Source organism: Triplophysa dalaica, chromosome 11 (assembly GCF_015846415.1).
Source record: "Triplophysa dalaica isolate WHDGS20190420 chromosome 11, ASM1584641v1, whole genome shotgun sequence".
Taxonomy (NCBI): Eukaryota; Metazoa; Chordata; class Actinopteri; order Cypriniformes; family Nemacheilidae; genus Triplophysa; species Triplophysa dalaica.
The window spans coordinates 6782736-6798314 of NC_079552.1; the positions used below are offsets into that span (position 1 = coordinate 6782736).

A 15579-nucleotide genomic window follows, 5' to 3' on the forward strand; every position below is an offset into this window, starting at 1 on the left:
TCCTGTTCACCAGCAACAAGCTGAGCACCGGTGTGACATAACCTCACCCTGGACACAGGTCAGATGCTTCAACCTACACCAGAGCATTTACAGTAAATCTGCAAAAATAACTACAAATAATTTGAAAAGTTTCCAAGCTGGGGTTTGATGGAAAAACTATTTCAATACTCTTAAGCCTGTGGGTAACATTGTATACATATACTGTATTAACCTTCAACTGCAGTCGTTGCCAAATAAATTCTTATTTAAGGCACAAAGTATACAAAACTGTTAACCGGTAAACCTTAACTGTTTAACAACATACTGAACACGCATATATCATCAAAAATTGATAATGTACAGCTATAGCCATAGATATTTTCTCCACATTTCTTCCCTTTTCATTCTCACTCCTTCAAAATAAAAAATAAAATATAAATCGAAGCAATTGAATCGAATAGCTTGCTCGCTCTTTAAACTCGCTTGCTTTTCATTTTTGTTGGTGTTGGTTTCTTTCCTCTGTGTGTCAGTGTCAGTCCACGACACCCTGTGAGATATAAATGATCATGCTGGGATCCACCGGCCACTTCTGATCATGCATGTGCTCAGCAAGACAGAAATCTGGCCTCGCCCGTCATATGCAAAGAACAACAGATTAAATTTAGCAACATTGACAAGGTTTTGTTGTCCAGGGTTACATTTAAACTAGAAACTTGTTATCCACATGCATAAGTAAAGCACAAGGTCAATGCAAAAAGACTAAATATTCAGAGGGGGGTTCTTTAAATGAAGTAAATTTAGATGGCCACTCAATGGGCCGATAAACATGGCTCCTCGCTCTTCTGAAACACAGCTGTAGAAAGCTGATGAGAAAGAGACGGCCCCGTTTACCCGATAAATTACTAGCCATTTCAATTAATGCTCTACATTCTGAATTGATGTAGAAAGATGCAGTGGGTCAAAGATTAACGCAAGCTGTTACTCGACAAAATGTGCCACACACCCGAAACATTAAGCTAACACCAGCAATTAAAGCGGCACGTGTAAATTCACATTTACATTTACGCATTTAGCAGTCACTTTTATACAAAGTGACTTGCATTGCATTCTGCTATACATTTGTATCCGAATATGTGCATCCCCATGCACCTCGGCATTGCCAACGCCATTCTCTAACCATTGAGCTACAGGAAAGCTGTATCTTTTTGAATAGCTAATAATCCTGCATTACAGTGAGACTGTGAAGTGACGGATATTTTTTCCCTCTCCTCTTGGTATAACATAGAGAAAATTATAGATTATTAACAGTTTTGATAGTCTGATTGAAATTATAGGGACCTACTTGTCCTACTATGTGTTTTATGACCTGTTAGCTATATTCCAAATCATCTAAAGGCATAACCGTGCAAATTGAAATCTACCATGCAATCAAAATTATCTCCTCCACCACTCCCGCAAAAATAAAAGTGTAGCACGAAAAGTCTTTGAAATATGACAGAATAACACACACAAGAAAGATTAATGAATCAGTCAATAGAAAAGCGTAAGCAACATGCTGCGAGACAGCAAACATAAAGTCCATTAATAGCAAATACGCATTAAATAAAAAATCTCATCTCAAGGAATGGAATAAAACTCGTAAACACGTAGAGAAGAACTACTACTCCCTTCTCCACAGAGGACTTCAAATGTCATTCCCATCATCATCATCAACCACTCCCTACGACACACGGCAGCATTTATCAGGCTCTGCGTAAAATAACTCATTACACTTTATGATGTTAGTATTGCATATCCTGGTGCTTCAAGCGGCTGCGGTATGGATTGTGACCGTGAAAAATGAACGTGCAACATGAAAATTCCAGGTCTGGATTGAATCAGAATATTAGCGTGTCATAAAAGGTCAAATCGTAATAAAGCATTGAGTGGTTTACGTTAAGCACATTCCATCTAAACCACTGCTTTCATGGTAAGAAATGAGGAATACTTATGAGGAATAATTACGACCGAAAACTATCAAGGAATTTACTCAAGTATAGACTGATTCACTAATGAATCATTTAGACATTTTAATGAACTATTGTGACTAATTCAGTCAAAAAGAACCATTCATTCACAAACACAATGATTTGCAAGCAAGATAGACTTGAGCCACATCTGATCATTGAAATGTTTTAGCACAGATTTTCCATTACTTACAGTTGTGGGACAGCCATTTTTTTACATTTTCCACGACCGTGGCAAGCCTGTAACTACCAGTAGTCTTAAATCTACAATATGCAACACTTCCACAAGAGTAATATATTACACACAATTTACTTTATTAGACAATGTTATTTGGCTATACTATTTATTTTTCATGTTTTCTTGTTGGCTTTGCTTGTGAGATCAGATTCTATTTCTATTACATCACGGTAAGTGTATTTATCACAATAACCTAGAGCCCTATAAACAACCTTGCAAGAAAAAGAATGCTGTAAGGCAAAGAAAAGGGTACAGGAAGTGAGAGAGCGAGCGAGAAAGAGAGAGAGCGATGAACATCAGGGAGGCAGAACTGTCTTGCTTCACGAGAGCAGAAATGAGTCGATTAAGTCAGGGGAAAAAAGATCCCAGGCTTTTCCCCATCAACCTGGACAGCGATACCGTCAAGTGTCATGGGTGAGGAGGCGTGAGCCCACGCGGCATCTGCTGGATCCGGAGCGTTCTCTCGGCCCCATCAAGCCTCCAGAGACTCACCAGTCAACTTATCAACTCCAATCATTTAAAACCTGCCATTCAAAAAGCTTTTTCATTGACTGTCGTTCCACTTTAATTACGTGCCTAATCAAAACAAAGCGTGTTTGGATGTCCAGCGTGAGACACATGATGAATGAGACAGCTCATCAACCCCACTCAACCCATAGCCCATGTCTTGTATTCATCATCATTACCGCCGCTGGAACGCCCAGCGTGCACATTTCCTGCATTTCATCGTCTCATCACGGCACAGACGTAAAGAGAAACCTCTGTTCTCTTTGCTGTTTTTCTTCTCAATTTGATTCAGGGGGTAAATTGAGAGTTTGTTATCTCTCTTTGAAGATTTAAGTTTTTTAAAACGAGCATTTGTTATCTTTGCAGGATTGCACCAAAGTTTTGCGGGGGTTGAAAGGACCAAATCACCTAGCTATCAAAGTTACTTATTTCGAATTATCTCGGGTCCAAAACTGTTAAATTAGCTTTGTTCTTATCTATCTTTGGGTTTCCTTTTCGTTCTTTCATTTCTTCTCTTTGCCCCGTGTCTTTGAAACTCTGAAATTTTAAACAAAGCTCATCACTCTGAAAAGCGAGGTGTTCTATGATTGGCTAGTTAACCAGTGCGTAGTGATTGGTCGAATACTGCAAGCGTGTGATTGAAATGTAACGCCTCTTTCCATATTTTGTACATCAGGTTCCATAGCAATTGTACTGACAGTACTGACAGTTCTGACTAGCGTATACATTTTGGCAGTCTTAGAACATATGTAGATTTGTGGGGGTGTTTCAGGCAGGTCTGGCTAAGCATTCGCCTTAAGATAGAATGCATCTTTTGTTCTGACACTTTAATTTTGCAATTTTACGTGTCTGATACATGCATGGGCAACTTATAAAACACCAAAGAAAAACAAGTGTTTGCGCCATATGACCCCTTTAAATGTACTGTATTGGTATTGAGTTGACATTGAAACTACAGTTAAATCCCTCGTAAACAGAAAAAAAGTCTTGTTGATTTATTGTTTATCCTCTATTTCCAAATATGTCTGTTTTCACATAAGCACAAAAAACACTTTGATTCAACACCTCACGGGCTGCCTGCCATTTCAGTCAGTTTTTCACAAAGCTTGTCTTCAAACCGCTGTCTCTTGCCATCAAACTGTCAAACACTTTATCACAAAGGAAAATATGTTAAGGATATTTAGAGTAGATACAAACATTCTTGAGGAAGTTAGGTTTGCAGAGCTAGCCACCAAACACTACAGACGGCAGGGATCGTACATAACATGTTAATAGTTTTAAGCAAGCAGCAAAGTAGCCCTTAAAATAATTCTCATGCTTCAGGAGAAAATGTAACGATGCATTTGGGACGAGAAGCTGTCACCAGTAACAAAGAGAATATTCATGCACTTTGCGCCTCGTGCAGCTGAGCCTGCAACAGTCCTGTGTTGAAAAGATGGTCTGTCCAGTCTCAGAGGACAGTTGAAGCCATCTCAGCTACAATCTACAACAGCCAATCGACAGTGAGTCTTGAAGAATCAGCCATCAATCAGTGTTCACGGTGACAGGGACCAGGCGTGGGCAACATCCAAATAAATGGAGGATGGCCCACACCTTCCTCAGACCCAATTCAACCCTGTCAGTCGATGCCGAAAAAACACCACAGACACCTTAAACGAAAGCAGCTACAGAATCTGGAATCAACAATAGCAATTTACATCTTGTTTTGTGCAAACGTGCAACACGCTGAAAAACATCTTTGCTTCTAATCTATGATATTTTTATTACATAAATCCACATTCTCCAAAAGGGAATAAGAGAAAATAAAATGCAGGGAATGTCCGTGTTCAATCATTGTGTTCACTTTGGATATCTGGAAATCACACCCTTTATATTCCCTCAAGTTTCATTTTGTACATTTTTCCAAAGGTCTAATAATCACAATAAGGACTTCAATGAAGAACAGTTCAGATGTAATCAGAAAAGGCTGTCAGAAGACAGGGCCCGAGGCCTGTCTCCAGTACAGCTGCGTCGCTTGCTCACATCAGATAAGCCAAGCAAACATCAGATCACCACTGGCAGCTCTATCTTTCCATTGACCGATATTAATAGCGTGTAATAACATATGGCGGTTTGGCAGATGTGAAAGATCTTGGCAACGGACGCAGACTTTAGCCATTTTCTCAGGTTAAACAAACACAGATGTTGCGGCTGGGGGGGGGGGGCTGGTGGTGGGGACGTGATGCTTGCTGAGTGAAAGATCTGGGGTTTAATGTGACATTCATGATAGAAGAAGCGCATAGCGGACTGACCGCTATCCCAAGACTCTCAGGGTGAACATCACCCGACAACAGCCTCTTGTTTGAAGCGTAATTTGGAAATAGGAGCCAGATGCTTTCCCCTCATTCCTCAATGCTGCACAAATATGTAGCTTGATTGGATAATTTGGTCTGTATGTGTGTGTGTGCGCGCGTGTGTGTGTGAGAGAGAGAGAGAGTCAGAGAGAGAGAGAGAGAGAGAGAGAGAAATGGTGGTTTTCCACAAAAGAAGGAACTTCACTCTCAAGCGCGTGTGGTCTGTAAAAAGTGTCTCAACAGTTAAACTGTGTAATTTAGAGCACCGGTTGAAGTTAAATACACCTTAATCTAGAGAACTTGAGTTCCATTCACACGCAATTGTCTATTTAAGAAGAAATGTGCAGAGGAATTTACAGCTAGCCTAAATATCCATATTTGTCTTTGAATGGGTTTGCCCAGTGAGCTTAAATAACTTGAAAAAAAGATTTTGCTGCTAGCTTCATTAAAAGTATTACTGTGAAGCTATTCAACATTCTGCCAAAACTGTTTTACTTGCATGCAATTTATATCAATTTGTAAAACAGATACTTAATGAACTACATGAATAATTTCTGTCACTGTTAATGTACCATTGCTAAAACTGGGCAGGGATGTTCAGTTCCCAGCATGCTTTGCATGAAACCAGATCTGAAAATCTAGTGTTATTTAAAGGGACGGTTCACCAAAAAATGAAAATTCTGTCATGAATTACTCGCCTTCAAGTTGTTCCAAACCTGTAAAAATGTCTTTGTCTGGTTGAACACAAAGAAACTGACATTTCTGCAGCACCATTGACTACCATAGTAGGATTTTTAGTATCCAAAATGTAATATTTTGAAGAATTTAGGAAAAGAATCAGTTCTTGAGCTCCTTAGACTACCATTTTACGTTTTATATTATGGTGCCTCAGAAATTTCCGTTCCTAACATCTTTATGAATAATGAGTTTTTTTTAACAAAGCTTTGGAGTAACTTGAGGTTGAGTAATTCATGACAGAATTTTCATTTCTGGACTATTATCCAAATGCTATTATTACTATTTTTGTATGTTTTGGGCACATGCCCTCTCCACCTGAATGTAACCACTGTTCTTGAGAATCAATATAGCATATGACATCATATAACTTATAGAGGACACAGTCTTCCCCTTGGTGGGGTGAAATCTTACACTATGGTTCTTCTACCATGGCATGATCATCAGTGAGCGGGAACATTTCCCTTACCACTAACTAGGATGATTTACACCCGAGCAAAGCACCTAAAGAGCTTCTCCAGCAGCCATCAGATTCAGCTGTGACCTTTAGATGTGCTTCACTGTCTGATTCACCTAACACCAAAGCTAATAGAGTACTTGAGCACTGCGGCTGTTCTGAGAGGACTGTTTGAAAGTTAACCGTAAAATAATTGCTTTGAAATCAACTTTGAGATTGTCTAAAAACAGCAAATTTAGCAGACCGCGTTTTTCCAGATCCCGTCACTGCTCGCAGTGTTTTACAATACAAAAACGTGATACCAAGCCAAGCGGAGGTTGAAGGACAGACATGAAAGAGAGCAGCTTTGTTCTTTGTCTTTTGTTCCGAATGGGAGCCATGCGACCAGCAGTCCCGGCGATGCGTCCGATGCAGACATCAGTGTCGGGCTGACGCTCAAAGCAGGCGTGTGCGCAGGAAATGAAACTAAATGATGAATAGCTCAGAAAACAATACATAGATCAGGGCTGTCAGTCAGACGCAGCGTTTACCAGCATAGAAATCTTTATTCGCTAGCTATCTTTTTATTCTCCACACACAAGTATGTGATGAAGGTGTTTTAAACAGATATATTAAAAGTGTAATCTTTGTGAAACAACAGATAATTTGAAGCTATGTTCAGAAAAGCACCTCACAGCATGCATACTACATCTGTAGTCAAAATATGGAGCCACAGCCGATTTGATTGAAATGTTCATCAACGAATAATGCCTAACATACAGTTTTTTTTTACAATACATAGTGCCCGGCAGGTAGTTATTACAGAACACTATTCAGAACGTATCCATAGTCTATATTTATCATGCGAATCTCAAATCGTATGAAGGTAAATGGCTATTCTTTACCACACACTTAGCTAGTCATTAACAGCGGGAGAAAGCAGCCGTGAATTCAGATTTGACCGTGTCACAAGATGTTTGTACAGCCTCTGTATTCTTAATGAATTATAAAACCATATGTTAAATGACTCCGGCTTCCCCTCAGATTCATTTCTGGAGGTTTCAGGTTAGACTGAAGATTAATGAGTGTCCACTCGAACCTTTCCGCTTGCCCTTGAATACCGTGGTAGTTCCTTCTTAGTGAGCTTTGTGTAAACGCTTACCAAACGCTTGTACATGTGGTCTGGTATCACTGTCTGCCGAACCAAAGGGTACTAAAGTGTTTCCTTAATTTAATATTTGCAAGTTGTCATTGGAACTGCAAATTGTGCAATTTTCTTATATTTTTACGTCATGCAAATTAATAACACAATGGAGTTTAATACTACCTAAAGATTTTATTCTTATGGGTGTGTGTATATTTTCAAGATCAATTTTTGCGTAGACTTTTGGGCCTTCAAATCATCATTTAAATCATTTCCAAACAGGGACTTAGGAGTTTGATCTTCCGGTATGTACCCTGGCTAAAAGAAAAGAGTACCGTAATCCATGATGTAAAAATATACAATGCAAAATACAAAAAATAGTTTCCTCCAGAAGTCACTCATACAAACAAAGAATATACGCTATGTTTATATAACACAGTGCCATATTTATGTCACTGCAGGTCTTGTTTTACACAAATTTATTTGTCATTGCTTTTCAAAAGCGTGACTGAAGGTCAGATGACTGAATCAACAACAACACCGTCTTGGTCCTCTCTAATCTGTTTACCAGAGCTACAGTATGACAGGAATTCCCGGGATGTGAAATCTGAGGAATGTATAACTTCAGCCTTTACAGCAAAGTCCTGATGTTATCTGAGACACTAAAAGACATAGAATACAGTAAATTATCTGGAAATATCCTGCAAATAAAGTCTAAATTCAGACAGGAGTGTCCAAAATGCAGGCAAGAAATGCCAAAGATACACCATTAAGATAGCATTTAATCCTTATTGAATTTAGCACACATCATCATTCATATTTTAAGAGTACAAGCAGGAAATCTGAAGTAATTCAAGGAAAGTACAGTCTAATCGTAGATCAGGTTTCAAAAGTTTCAAACTTTCAATGGCTCCTTAACCTCCTCACCTCACAATCTGCAGTAAATCTGAGCACGTAAGCTAACGCTGTTTGTTTAATTTAGGCATGAATCTCCACATAATAATGTTTAATAACTCGGAGGTCTCCGTCGAGTGATACGTTACTTGGGCAACAGCCGATATGATCCAGTTAAACATTAATAACCGGCTGAATGTGTTATGAAGGAGCTGAAATTAGAATTAATGGTCATTCCTGGGAGTGACAATATCATGGAAACCTGTTTACTTTCTCTTTCACGCCGTTCACAGAACATGTTCTAGTCAAACTAATTACCTGAGGGGGAAAGAATAAGTGCTAAAATCTGCCTCCATTTCAAAAACTTTGAATCTATTCTGCGACGTGCCCTGAATCCGCTAAATCCATCTCGGCGGAGCACAGAGCTAGTCGCCACTTCCCATCGGAGAGGGTTAACGGAGAGAGAGCGAAAGAGAGAAACCTCTCCCTCCTCTGGCTCTTGGCGAGGACGGTAATTTGAGGCTGGCGGCCCTCTCCCATGTTACGACTTGGATGGAGATTTTCTGCGCATCCAGCAGAACGGTTTTGACAGGGCGCTTCATTATGTGGGGCTCTGCAGCACGGGGTCCGCCTGAGACGCCCGCTGCTGCTTGAACGAGCTCTGGTGCCAGGTTCTCAGGAGAAGCGGCACCCCGGCTGGTGTGTGTGTGTGTGCGGGTGACCTCCTTACAATTCACCACAGCTCTGCCGTGCATTCAGTAAGCAACCTGAGGAACAATTTGAATAACTCAGAGAGCAGAAGATACAACTGGTGGTGGTGACGGAGACAGAAACAGAGATAGAAAGTTGCACTTCAAGACGTGAGAACAAGGTTTGGACAGAGACAACATGTCCAGTGTGGAAGAAGGTTTGTGACACCACGGTGCACAATGTGGAACAAGTACGCAACCTACAAAACAATGAAGAGAATGGGATTTTTTTTTCCTATAAATTCTTATGTTTGTTACAATATAAAATGTCTACCAAGAATAAAAGGAGAGCTTTTCAAACTGTGCTGATTCCTTTCATACATCCCTCTCCTGCCCCAATTACCCCTCTCCACTGTCAGTTCTGCAGTCTTGAAGTGTTCATGGTCCTTTTTTAATATTTAACAAAATCAATATCTATTATATACACCACCATTCAAACTTTGGATGACCACAGTTAACAATGAGAATTATGTTGTGACTCGAAGAATCCAAAAGAAATGAAAAGGATAGAGAAAGTTTCTCTTCCATCAATTCAGTTAAAGCTCGGTAAGACAAAACAATGCATTTTTAACAATACTAAAGTAGTTCACATCTACAAACCATCACATTTATACATCAAATCATCCATTTTTAACAAATAGTTCAATTTTGTCTACAAACTTAATTTTGAAGATACTGTGCCTTCAAACATTACGATAATAAGGAACATTTTAGACGACTGTTTTAAAATGGTAGTGTTTATAGAGGGTATGCACGTGACATCACTTTCCCACAAGAACACGCCAAAATACGCACCCTTGAGTGGCAAAACACTCTGCAAAATGGCTGCTTACAATATCAGGAAAAGCGAGTGAGTGTCCAAGGACACCTGGTTCCTTTGTAAGTCATAAGGATCACCGTCGAGTCCGACTGCTTTTAATTTCAGAAAATAATTGTGTGTTTTAGTCCAGGTTTCGTTGTTTCTCCTATTGAAATCAGCTATTTTGCTGCACGTTTTATCACTCAAGGGGGCGTGTCCTGGCGTGTTCACATGGGAAAGTGCCAATAGTTTATTCTGTAGTCAACAGGAAAATGAACAGAAACTATATATTTTTCCATATTGCAAACAAATCACATTAAAACTTGTATCTCAAACTGTACTGGTAACTGCAATGTGAATAATGGACACACACCCGACTTATACTGTTGCGCTCAAAACTTTTCGCATTTATAAACCATAGATCTTCTTATAAGATCTTCCCTGCCTCAAAAATCACTTTTGCTTTTTCCTCAGATCACCTCTCTGGCCTCTTTAAATTCAGTCGTGCTCACAACAATAATCTGTCAAGGCATCGTGTTCTTGTCATGACTGGGGAGCTGCAAAAATAGACTGCTTTGGTCACGTCGACCTGTAACCTGCGTTTCCAGTAAGTTCTAGCCCTGTACATGAAAGGAAAAAAACTCTAAATTTCTCTCTATTCACCTGAAGAAAAGAAAAAGGTACCTCGGGATGCATGCTGGGTATCTCATCTCATGATCTGAGTTTAGCTCAGATGGGTTAATGTTCAGCAATTATCTAAACAGCACTCCACAAAACAACCCCCTTACCATCAAAGCAGAGAGAAAGCAATTGAGATCATCTCTCTATTAATGGTCATGGCAGGCGGGAGGCCGTGACCAACCAGCAGCGCAGGAAATGAGGTCGTTGACAGGTGGCGAGGCTAGGGGAACAAAGTTAGCAGCCTGGCTTCCTGTTATCACAGTCAGGATGGGCTGTCTGAATGAGTGTTAATTAGAGCTCATCTTTTTAACCTCGTCTCCACTGCCCTTGGCCAAAGCCTTAACCCCATGGCGTCCAAACGTAACGCTATATACAGACGTTTCATGAACACGTCTGGCCAGAAAAGACCACAGTAGTCGCCTGCCCTCAGATGATGATGTAATCAATGCACGTCTGACCTTTGACCCATTGATTTTTTACTGGTGGGGTGCGCACAGTGCAGATGTTTGCCTTGCATGAGAAGAACATAATCCTATTTCTTTAATAAAACATTTTTCTTAATATTACTTAATCATGCTATTCTCCTTTTGTCTTCTAACAAAAAAAAGTAAAATAAATATATTATATTATATATTTATATTGAAATATCAAAATGAGGTAAAATAATGATACAAAAATATAAATATCAAAATGTGCATAAACAACACATGCACACTTACAAGTATCATTTTCGGGTGAAGTGTTTCATTAAACATTGATCTAAGTGGTCTATCATTAACCTCTACTTGAATTAAACATTTCATTGCCTTTAGTATCTCAATATAGCATCTCAAACCGACCATCATGAGTCCATTTGACAGCGATCAAATGCTGTGGTTGTGTCTAAGCTTGAGTAGCTAGGCAACAGAGGGATACAGTGAAAATGAGAACACAGCTTGCAGCTGTTGCTAGGGAACCATTGGAGAGTTTTAGAGCTTGTAAATGGAGAGCTGGATGGATCACGCTCTAATAGACTGCGTTTGATGGAGCCGCATATACAAGGAGATGAGGGATCGAGAAGAAGCAACGTTCTTCATCCCACCAACACGCCGATGTGTCAGATTCAACCGGGCTGGAGGTTGGTGCCCGGTGTGTAAACACACATTACAGCCCAGAAAGAGAGAGAGAGAACATGTCAATATCCTATATAGCATTTGTATAAGTAGCGGTATCTAAATAATTGAGCAGTGAGGGACAGAACTAGGTGATTTGATGCCTGGAAGCTAAATCTGTTCGGAGGTATAAGAGAAACTTAACAACAGAGATCCAGCAGACCTTAGTGTTGAAGCATTCTGAGAAAAGAATAGTGCTCAAGGAAATGCAAGTCAAATGCCCGCAGACTACCAGACAGAGAGAAAGAAGTTACACTGAGCAAGAAAACAGTCATCATCTCAAGGGAAACACGGAGCACAGAAACGGTGAGTGCTTACAAAGCTGAAGGGCCGGGGCCTACAGCAAATATCTCGCACCATTTCCCAAATACACACTGAGAACACAAAACAACTACGGGCAAACACGTAGACACAACAGATTCACGACAGAAAACAAAATGTCAGTATAGAAAACAATGTCACAAATCACAGTGTCTTCTAAGGAGAAGGGCAAACAGCACACGGGCTGAATCGAGCGGAACTCGCTGAGGGTGTTTAGATTCTCTGCCGTTCATTAACAAGTCATCTGCTACGGAGAGATAATTCGGTACTAATAGAATCAGGTGTGCAGCATAAGCCAGTCAACGGCTCATGTCAAGGACACGCTTAGCACAACAGTACACAGACAGTATTGACGTATCCAGAAACACAGTATTAACATATCGTGTTTAGTGCTTTCAGAAGCGTGTTAATTTTGGTGTAGATTTTCGTCAGTGGAAGTGGCTTGAAACACATCACCTGGATTAAGGTTGAACGTAGGCAAAGCAAAAAATTGAAATGTGATTTGTGATTATTAGTCAGAAGAATCCTTAGAAATCCTTGGCTAGTTTTATGTGTGTGAGAAAGCTCTTAAATTGTGATGATGGACCAACATTTGAGCATTTTAGTGTGTTGTTACAACCTGACATTATCAACACCCAAAATATGTGTGAAACTCAAGTGCTCCATTCACACGATGCTGCCCATCTGCGCATAATGTTTCATCTTTTAAGGGGTTCGGAGGTCAAAATTGCGTTTCATCATTTTCACAGACAGCATTTTGGCATTCGAGGGTCAGTGTGCAACCGAACCGGTGAAGCAATTAAAGAAGAGATTGAACGGCGGTAATTTGTCTCCTGCAGCAGTGACATTTCCCAAGGTAAATTTTCGGTCGTCTTCAAAACACGTCCCTGAAAACACGCTCACTTATAGGTCCGGCCCAGCGTCAATCACGGCAACAGAATATATTGTATCGGTTCTGTTGAGGACGCGCAGTCAAATATTAATCATAATCACACTGGAGTCAAAGTGCACAAGGTCTTCCTGCCTCATTGTCTGTGTAAGTCTGAAAGCGTGGTGATATGAATATACATAACAATGGCCCTGCTTTGAATCATAACAAGTCTGTTAGCGCAGTACCCCAGGAACTCTTCCTAAGAGCTCAGATCAGGCCTTATTTGCATATTTTCATATTTAATTTTGCATAGGGGAGACGGGAGCTTGATGTGGCCTAATGCTGCTTCTGACACATTCACAACCCCGTAATTATGCTCCTGCCCCCTGCACCCCCACCTCCTCATCCAGATTCTCCCCAATTAATCGCTAACACAAATAGATCCTCCGGTGGCCAGGGGTCACTCAGACTGTCACGCATACGGAACAACTGTCACGTCCCGAAGTTTCATTCGACAGGAACTTTCAAATAAGAGATTTGGCCTTTATGACATCACAAAGGGACTGAACGGATATCTGAATACACAATATTAAGAGCTGAATAAACAAAACAGATATTTTTTTGCAGAAGTAAATGACTGGCGCTTGTCTAAATAAATACATAAATAAATGAAGCAAGTATATTGTGTGCGGTTGCCAGGGTGTCGCTATATGGTGACTTCTTAAATGGAAAGTTCAGCAAAAAATATAAATTCCTTCATCTATCGCTCACCCTCGTGTCATTGCAAACCCGTTTGACTTTCCTCTGTTCAGCAGAAAACAGAGATATTTTAAGGATTGTCGGTAACCAAACAACATCGGTCCCCATTGACTTCCACTAAAACATTACTCCAAATATATATTATTTTGTGTTGCAAAGAAGATTTGGAGTCACAATCATGTATGAGGTTAAATAATGTAAATTATGACTTTTTGGGGGGCTGACCCATACTATTCCAAACTGGTCCAATGCTTTCATTCAATGCACGTCAATGTGATTTACATTTGCATTCAATAATTTTGTGGAAATATTTATTTAAAGTAAATTAAAAAAGTATTATAATTTTTTATACTACAAACCAAATGAATTGATCATGCTTAGTCATCAACTAAACAAAAATCTATTAGCAAACAGATTCTCAATTAGCTGCATGATTATCGCTCATTTTTGCAGTACAAATAATGCGGGATAAGATCCTGTGCGTGCTAAAGTCTACCACTTATGGCTGAGGGTTTGTTCAAATCCGTACCACTAACACACGAGGATATATAGTGATACTTGTTTTACCAAACACCCATAATAATAGTAAAACACAGTGGATTAGCACTTAATCGGTAGGCTAACAATCTCTTTATCGGAGGAATGTTGGATGTTTGCATATAGTCTCTCAAAGGAGGATGTTTGTTGTTACGGAGAGAGTTTGAATATGGGATGCAAAATCCCTGCATGCCTAGCTGCCAGATGAGGGAAAGAAAAGAATACAATCCCATCTGTTCAAAATCAATACAGAGCTGACGCCACAACTCTAGCTCCAGGTCTCACGCTTGAGGTGGAGAGGTTCAATGACAGCTGAGGGAAGACGTGTGTATCCGCTAAATCCTTCAGTTAACCCTCACAAACCTGAGCGAGACGGTTTGTCACATGACATCTGAGTCACAATGCTGTTGTTCTCACCTGAGCGCCACAAAAGAGATGATGAAACAGGATCTAAAGAAGACTAAAATATCAGGAGCCATGCTGGGTGCTTGTTCAATAGGATAATGTTTGCACATATGTTACCCTGAATATTCACGCTGAATTTCTGACACATTCTGAAAGATATAATGCAGGGTTTGCTATACTGTTTCAACACTTAATATACGTTATTCCTTTATGTTGGTTTTAAATAGTAAAAAAACGATTGCTTTAACAACATATTATGTATTAACAACAAAAAATGAATTACATATTATAATATATTAAAAATTATTCTATACACAAAAAAACATTCTAGATGAATAATATTAAAATATTAAAATCATATTTTATATTTACAAAATGGAGGTTCATGGTTGGAAATGAAATAAAAGTCATGACTTTTAAAGAGCTGTAAATCCCTGACATTTTAAGCATGAACAACAAAACTATGGAATAAACAGTGGGAAAAAAAACTTTAAGTGTTAACAACTATGGGTCATTTTAACCAATCTCTAATTCAAAAGATAAATATGATCTCTATACTTTTTTCCAGGTTTTCCATGACCGTGCCAACCTGCAATCCCTTTTATGTCTCTCTACCTGCTCTGGGATTCATCTGTGTACAGTAGTAATGCTGATGGCCCGAACAGATGCTGCTAGCGACTGCATTTGTCTGAACCAGGGCTTCTATTTGCTGTCCTGTGAAGTATTAGCCACAGCAGATGGAGAGAAAGCAGGCGAGTTATCTTTTCTGGGCCCCTAAAGGCAGCAAACCTCTCTAATGGGGAAAATAAGGTTGTTTAATTGAAGTTTATTTTGCAGTGTGACTGGTTTTATTGAGTACCATTTTTCTTGTTAATGAGCCTGTAATGTGAATGCTGATATCGTAAAGAGTTTTAGACTTTAAACCTGGTCCCAGGATGCTTTGCTTTACTTCAATAGAATAGTTCACCCCAAAATGAAAATTCTCAAATTTTCTACTTATGCCATCTCAGTTGTAAATGACTTTCTTTCTTCAG

At 39.6% G+C, this 15579-nt stretch overlaps 1 protein-coding gene across 2 annotated transcripts in view; it reads right to left on the bottom strand.

Annotated features, from left to right (window-relative positions):
* macrod2 (mono-ADP ribosylhydrolase 2) overlaps positions 1-15579 on the bottom strand; it is a 473143-nt gene that overhangs the window by 166292 nt on the left and 291272 nt on the right. The window lies entirely within an intron of this gene.